The 8,069-nt window shown below is 42.0% G+C and overlaps 1 pseudogene; it reads right to left on the bottom strand.

The window, feature by feature from the left end:
- Window positions 1-4,370: 4,370 nt before the first annotated feature.
- LOC129561629 (growth hormone-inducible transmembrane protein pseudogene) lies at window positions 4,371-5,230 on the bottom strand (annotated as a pseudogene).
- Between the last annotated feature and the right edge of the window lie 2,839 nt (window positions 5,231-8,069).

The following is an 8,069-nucleotide window of genomic DNA, read 5'->3' on the forward strand; positions in this document are numbered from 1 at the left end:
ATAAACTGTGGAAAATTATGAAAGACATGGGAATACCAGACCACCTGACCTGCCTCTTGAGAAACCTGTATGCAGGTCAGGAAGCAACAGTCAGAACTGTACATGGAACAACAGACTGGTTCCAGATAGAAAAAGGAGTACGTCAAGGTTGTATATTGTCACTCTGCTTATTTAACTTATATGCAGAGTACCTCATGAGGAACTCTGGGCTGGAAGAAGCACAAGCTGTAATCAAGATTGCTGGGAGAAATATCAATAACCTCAGATATGCAGATGACACTACCCTATGGCAGAAAGTGAAGAGGAATTCAAAAGCCTCTTGATGAAAGTGAAAGAGGAGAGTGAAAAGTTTGGCTTGAAGCTCAACATTCAGAAAACAAAGATCATGGCATCTGGTACCATCACTTCATGGGAAATAGATGGGGAAACAGTGGAAACAGTGTCAGACTTCATTTTTTTGGGCTCCAAAATCACTGCAGATGCTGATTGCAGCCATGAAATTAAAAGATGCTTACTCCTTGGAAGGAAAGTTATGACCAACCTAGATAGCATATTAAAAAGCAGAGACATTACTTTGCCAAGCAAGGTCTGTCTAGTCAAGGCTATGGTTTTTCCAGTGGTCATGTATGGATGTGAGAGTTGGACTATAATGAAAGCTGATCACCGAAGAATTGATGCTTTTGAACTGTAGTGTTGGAGAAGACTCTTGAGAGTCCCTTGGACTGCAAGGAGATCCAACCAGTCCATTCTGAAGGAGATCAATCCTGGGTGTTCATTGGAAGGACTGATGCTAAAGCTGAAACTGCAATACTTTGGCCACCTCATGCGAAGAGTTGACACACTGGAAAAGACTCTGATGCTAGGAAAGGTTGGGGGCGGGAGGAGAAGGGGACGACAGAGAATGAGATGGCTGGATGGCATCACCAACTCTGTGGACGTGAGTTTGAGTGAACTCCGGGAGTTGCTGATGGACAGGGAGGCCTGGCGTGCTGTGATTCATGGGGTTGTGGAGAGTCGGACACGACTGAGTGACTGAAATGAACTGAACTGAACTGAACTGTGGTGCTGGAGAAGACTCTTGAGAGTCCCTTGGACTGCAAAGAGATCCAACCAGTCCATTCTGAAGGAGATCAATCCTGGGTGTTCATTGGAAGGACTGATGCTAAAGCTGAAACTGCAATAATTTGGCCACCTCATGCGACGAGTTGACTCACTGGAAAAGACTCTGATGCTAGGAAAGGTTGGTGGCGGGAGGAGAAGGGGACGACAGAGAATGAGATGGCTGGATGGCAGCACCAACTCGATGGACATGAGTTTGAGTGAACTCCGGGAGTTGGTGATGGACAGGGAGGCCTGGCGTGCTGTGATTCATGGGGTCGCGGAGAGTCGGACACGACTGATCGACTGAACTCAATGACTACTGAGGGCTTCCCAGGTGTCAGTAGTGGTAAAGAACCTGCCTGCAAATGCAGGAGAGGTAAGAAACTCCAGTTAGATCCCTGGGTTAGAAAGGTCCACTGGAGGAGGGCATGGCAACCCACTCCAGTTTTCATCCCTGAGAATCCCATGGACAGAGGAGCATGGTGGGCTAAAATCCATAGCGTCGAAAAGAATTGGACACAAGTGAAGCATCTTAGTACGCATGCACACAGTGACTACTGATGTTCAGCATCTTTTCATGTTCTTTTGGACCATTTGTATATATTCTTTGGGAAAATTTCTATTTGGAGTCTTTGTCCATCTTAAAATTGGGTTATTTGTCTTTCCCCCCAGCTTCGAGTTGTATTTCTTTAATACTCCAGTTGCAAGGTTTTTCTTTTTTTCATCAGATATACGTTTTACAATATTTTCCTATTCTGTGGATTGTTTTCACTCACTTGATGGTGTCCTTTGAAGCACAAACATTTTTAACTTTAATAAAATCCAATTTATCTGTTTATTTTTTCCTGGCTGAACCATTTATTATTTCAGAAATAAGCATCCTATGTAAATTGAAGTGGTTAGAATAGCTATTTCCGGATTACTATAATAAATATTTGTCAAAACTACCAACCATGGGTGGGAGAGAGTTCAAGAGGGAGGCGACATATGTATACTTAGAGCTGATTCAAGTTGGTGTGCGGCAGAAACCAACACAACATTGTAAAGCAATTATCCTCCAGTTAAAAATAAATTTTAAAAAACACCAAGCATCTCAATAATCATACAGTTATTTCATTCACAAGAACTTCCAAAAATAACTCTTGTATCAAGGAAAAACTTACAAATTGCACGGGAGAGTTAAGTAATGGTCTATGGAGTGGAGAAGGAAAATTCTGCTATTTGAAACTCGAACAAAGCATTTTTCATTTTTTTTTTTGTAGACTCATTATTTCTTTTTAAATTTTTAATTGGCGGATAATTGCTTTACAATATTGTGTTCACTTCTGCTGTATATCAACATGAATCAGCCATAGGTTTTTGTATGTCCCCTCCCTCTTGAACCTCCCTCCCAACTCCCACCCCATCTCCATTACATTTTTGATTGATGCAGTTCATGAAAAAAGCCTCACTTTGCCTTCCTTTTTTTAATGACTCTTCTGAGATGGAATTCAAGAAACCAAATCTGAGGGGAAAAACTGCTTTAATAATCTCAAGTGTAATACAAACAGGCTTTTTGATAAAAAGCTTTAAAACTTGAAGAGAGGAGAAAAGCAAGCATGTATTCCTTTAAACATTTCAATAAATTTGCAAAACTATTCATCAATTGTGCACATATTGTTTGCATACTTTTAATTTAGCTATATAGTTATAACTTCCTAACTTATAGTTGATATACAATATTATATATTACATATTACAATATAGTGATTCATAGTATAATTTTTAAAGATTAGGCTCCATTGGTGATGGACAGGGAGGCCTGGCATGCTGTGATTCATTGGGTCGCAGAGTTGGACACAACTGAGCGACTGAACTTAACTGAACTGATACTTATCATAAAATATTGCCTATATTTCCTGGATTATACAATATATCCTTGCAGCTTATTTTATATATGATAGTTTGTACCTTTTACTCCCCCACCCCTATATTGCCTCTGCCCCTTCCCCCTCCCCACTGGTAACCATTAGTTTGTTCTCTATATCCATGAGTCTGCTTTGTGTACTTAAAAATGCAAGAATTTTCATGCTTTGAATATTTTTTCCTGAATGTTTTAAGGATATTTTGTTCTAGACGATTCAAGACTTCAACACACATATGTAATATATATTGCTGTTATTCAGTCACTAAGTCATCTTCGACTGCAACTCCATGGACTGCAGCTCACCAGACTTCCCCACCCTCCACTATGTTCTAGAATTTGCTCAAGTTCACATCCAAGGGGAGTCAGTGATGCTGTCTAATCATTTCATCCTCTGCTGCCCTCTTGTCCTTTTTGTTTGTTTGTTTTTAATATATATTATGTAAGAGGAATTCTCCATATATTTAACATTGTGGACTCTCCTAACAGTGTGAAACAATGAGAAGTCAAACATGACCACATCTATATTGTAAGGAGAGTCCTGAGAATCATCTATGTCTTTGATTTCTGCTCAATGCTTCTGATAAGTTAGCAGATGTACAGCCATAACTTATTTTCAAACATCCAGACTCCCACCCTGGCTCACCACAATTGCATATGTGCCAAGTTCTAAGTATTCACAGAGAAACCGCAGCTGACCCTTTACTTCTCTCTTGTCCTTTTACCAAACCCTTATGTCAATTATAACATTACTTGTTAATATCCCACACTAAAAAAAAAAAATACAGGCACACGAGTTTCCTAAATTTCACTTAACCAAATAAATTTAAAAATCGATAAAACACTTTAATTCCAGCAATACAAACCGGTTTTCACATTCATCAAAACATTTTAGAATTATTCAAACAGGAGAATTGAAAATGAGTGCGCTATTTGGAAGAGAACTACTGAATTTATTCTCCAGAAGAAAAAGCAGACCTGAAGCATCACATTGCTGTAACACCTGAAACATGTTGACAAGTTCTTGTCTTTTAAACTTCAATGAAAGCTGCTTGCAGAAACTAATGAATGTGAATGCATGTGTGTTAAGTTGCTTCAGTCCGACTCTTTGCAACCCTATGGACTGTAGCTTGCCAGGATCCTCTGTCCATGAGATTCTCCAGGCAAGAATACTGGAGTTGCCACACACTCCTCCAGGGGATCTCCCCAACCCAGGGATTGAACCTATGTCTCTTACATCTCCTGCATGATGGAGGCAGGCAGGTTCTTTATCATTAGTGCAACCCGGGAAGCCCCTATTTAGGGACAATCTTCCCCTATTAAGCCAGATATCTGAAGTATTAAGGAAGTCAGAAGCTGAGTCACTTCACTTCTTTCTGTTGCCTCCAGTTGGTAGAATACTGACAACCAGCATAAATATATTTAATGTCTCCATGTAGATTCTCAGCATTGAAGTGATAGGGTTCATATTTTTGAACCGTATACATTGGTACTAATTCTGCACACTTGATTGACTCCTGCATATCATACATAAGAAACATGCTGAAAAGAACTAATCTACCATAAATTGTTACTGAGTATACAGTGGCAACAACCACCGTGGTAGGTGGAAGAAACACAGATCCCAGTGAGAACACAAAGACGAGACCTAGGCCCATGCCCAAGGGTGCTTCCATGTTCAGAAACTTCTCATTGGGTGGCCACTTGGCCACGGTGGAAAGGTCTCCCACAATGCCAGCAGTGTACCCCTCTGCTCTGATGAGAAGAGGCCCTCATAATATTTTAAGGGCCATAACTGCACTGATCACACCTGATAGTAATAACCAAGCAAGATGTTTTGGGCCTGGCTTCCAATAATATGATACTGACTGTACCAGCATTCCAGCTCCAGTTATGGCTGCAAAGGTTGCACCAATCAACACTGAAGAACCTTTCATCACGAAGTTCTTCAGAGAAGGAGTTCTGCTCACTGCCAAAGCAAACAAAGCTGTTAAGCCAATACTTCCTAAGAGTTAATACTTACAGTGGAATGAATTCTATCTTTCACATACTGAGGTCAAATTATAGCCTTTTCAATAGCTCCAATCTCATTAGACATTCCCAAGTCATCAAAGCACAAAGCACCCTTCCAGCCATAAAAACATCTTCCCATCTGACTGGTTTTAAATGTTTTTCCAATGATGGTTCCAAAGTTGCCTACTAGAGTTCTTGGCCAGCTTTCCCATCAGTTCAGTCACTCAGTCCTGTCCGACTCCTTGCGACCCCATGGACTGCAGCACACCAGGCTTCCCTGTCCATCACCAACTCCCGGAGCTTGCTCAAACTGTTGTTCATCGAGTTAGTGATGCCATCCAGCCATCTCATCCTCTGTTGTCCCCTTCTCCTCCTGCAGTCAATCTTTCCCAGTATTAGGGTCTTTTCCAAGGAGTCAGTTCTTCACATTAGGTGGCCAAAGGATTGGAGTTTCAGCTTCAGCATCAGTCCTTCCAATGAATATTCAGGACTGATTCCCTTTAGGATGGACTGGTTTGATCTTCTTGCAGTCCAAGGGACTCTCAAGAGTCTTCTCCAACACCACAGTTCAAAAGCATCAATTCTTTGCACTCAGCTTTCTATATAGTCCAATTCTCACATCCATACATGACTACTGGGAAAACCATAACTTTAACAAGCAGGTTTTAGAAAAGGCAGAGGAACCAGAGATCAAATTGCCAACATCCACTGGATCATGGAGAAAGCAAGAGAGTTCCAGAAAAACATCTATTTCTGCTTCATTGACTATGCCAAAGCCTTTGACTGTGTGGATCACAATAAACTGTGGGACATTCTGAAAGAGATGGGAATACCAGACCACTTGACCTGCCTCTTGAGAAACCTGTATGCAGGTCAGGAAGCAACAGTTAGAACTGGACATGGAACAACAGACTGGTTCCAAATAGGAAAAGGAGTACGTCAAGGCTGTATATTGTCACCTTGCTTATTTAACTTATATGCAGAGTACATCATGAGGAACGCTGGGCTGGAAGAAGCACAAGCTGGAATCAAGATTGCTGGGAGAAATATCAATAACCTCAGATATGCGGATGACACTACCCTTATGGCAGAAAGTGAAGAGGAACGAAAAAGCCTCTTGATGAAAGTGAAAGAGGAGAGTGAAAAGGTTGGCTTGAAGTTCAACATTCAGAAAACGAAGATCATGGCATCTGGTCCCATCACTTCATGGGAAATAGATGGAAAAACAGTGGAAACAGTGTCAGACTTTGTTTTTTTTGGGCTCCAAGATCACTGCAGATGCTGATTGCAGCCATGAAATTAAAAGGCGCTTACTCCTTGGAAGGAAAGTTATGACCAACCTTGATAGTATATTAAAAAGCAGAGACATTACTTTGCCAAGTAAGGTCTGTTTAGTCAAGGCTATGGTTTTTCCAGTGGTCATGTATAGATGTGAGAGTTGGACTGTGAAGAAAGCTGATTGCCAAAGAATTGATGCTTTTGAACTGCGGTGTTGGAGAAGACTCTTGAGAGTCCCTTGGACTGCAAGGAGATCCAATCAGTCCATTCTAAAGGAGATCAATCCTGGGTGTTCATTGGAAGGACTGATGCTAAAGCTGAAACTCCAATACTTTGGCCACCTCATGCGACGAGTTGACTCACTGGAAAAGACTCTGATGTTGGGAAAGGTTGGGGGCGGGAGGAGAAGGGGATGACAGAGAATGAGATGGCTGGATTGCATCACCGACTCTGTGGACATGAGTTTGAGTGAACTCCGGAAGTCGGTGATGGACAGGGAGGCCTGGAGTGCTGTGATTCATGGGGTCGCGGAGAGTCGGACACGACTGAGCAACTGAACTGAATTGAACTGAACTAGATGGATCTTTGTTTGCAAATAATGTCTCTGCTTTTTAATATGCTGTCTAGGTTGGTCACAGCAGACGGCAATGGCACCCCACTCCAGTACTCTTGCCTGGAAAATCCCACGGACGGAGGAGCCTGGTAGGTTGAAGTCCATGGGGTCGCTAAGAGTCAGACATGACTGAGTGACTTCACTTTCACTTTCATGCATTGGAGAAGGAAATGGCACCTCACTCCAGCGTTCTTGCCTGGAGAATCCCAGGGACAGGGGAGCCTGCTGGGCTGCCTTCTATGGGGTTGCACAGAGTCGGACACGACTGAAGAGACTTAGCAGTAGCAGCAGCAGGTTGGTCATAACTATTCTTCCAAGGAGCAAGCGTCTTTTAATTTCATGGCCGCAGTCACCATCTGCAGTGATTTTGGAGCCCAAGAAAATAAAGTCTCTTCCTGTTTCCATTGTTTCCCCCTCTATTTGCCATGAGGTGATGGGACCAGATGCCATGATCTTTGTTTTTTGAATGTTGAGTTTTAGTCCAAAAGACCTCTCCTTGGATCCTTGCAAGACTTTATTTCCAGAGTTCTGAAGAAGTTGACTTTGACAACTTTGGCCACTGTTCTCATTTCTTTTATGGAGTAGTGAAATTTTGGATGTCCTCAATCTGCTATTCTGGCACTCCTTCCATTAATTCATCTGTTATATATCCTTTCCTCTTTTTCTTTTAACTAAAAGTGAATTTAATAGTGACTATTTTAGTACTTAGACTCTCTAGGAGAGTTGGAAAGCCACACTGGGAACTCTCATCCAGGAATTATTTCCAAAATCACACCACAGAATGGGCTCCATAAAGCTCCCCTTGTTTCTCCTGCTGCTGCTTCTGCTGTCTACGAACCTGCTGCTTTCGGCACTGACGCCATCAATGCTGGAATCTGGATGCTGCTGCTAATACCCACTGCTCTCTTGGAAAAGAAGTACCACCACCGCGGCCACCTGTCCTAGCACTGATCCCACTGAATCAATTCCATTCACTTCTGTCTGTTTCAACGTCTGCTATAGGAGAACTCTGACTGATAGAGTTGAGGTCGTAAATCTGTGCTCTGGCTGTAAGAGAGGCTAGGAAAGTTTTTTTATTTTTATTTTTTTAGTTCTACCAGTTTATTGCTACCAACCCATCTCCCTCCACCATCATGCACACATGCTCAGTCATGTAACCCC

Source organism: Moschus berezovskii, chromosome 5 (assembly GCF_049115385.1).
Source record: "Moschus berezovskii isolate FMDL1 chromosome 5, NW_MosBer_1.0, whole genome shotgun sequence".
NCBI lineage: Eukaryota > Metazoa > Chordata > Mammalia > Artiodactyla > Moschidae > Moschus > Moschus berezovskii.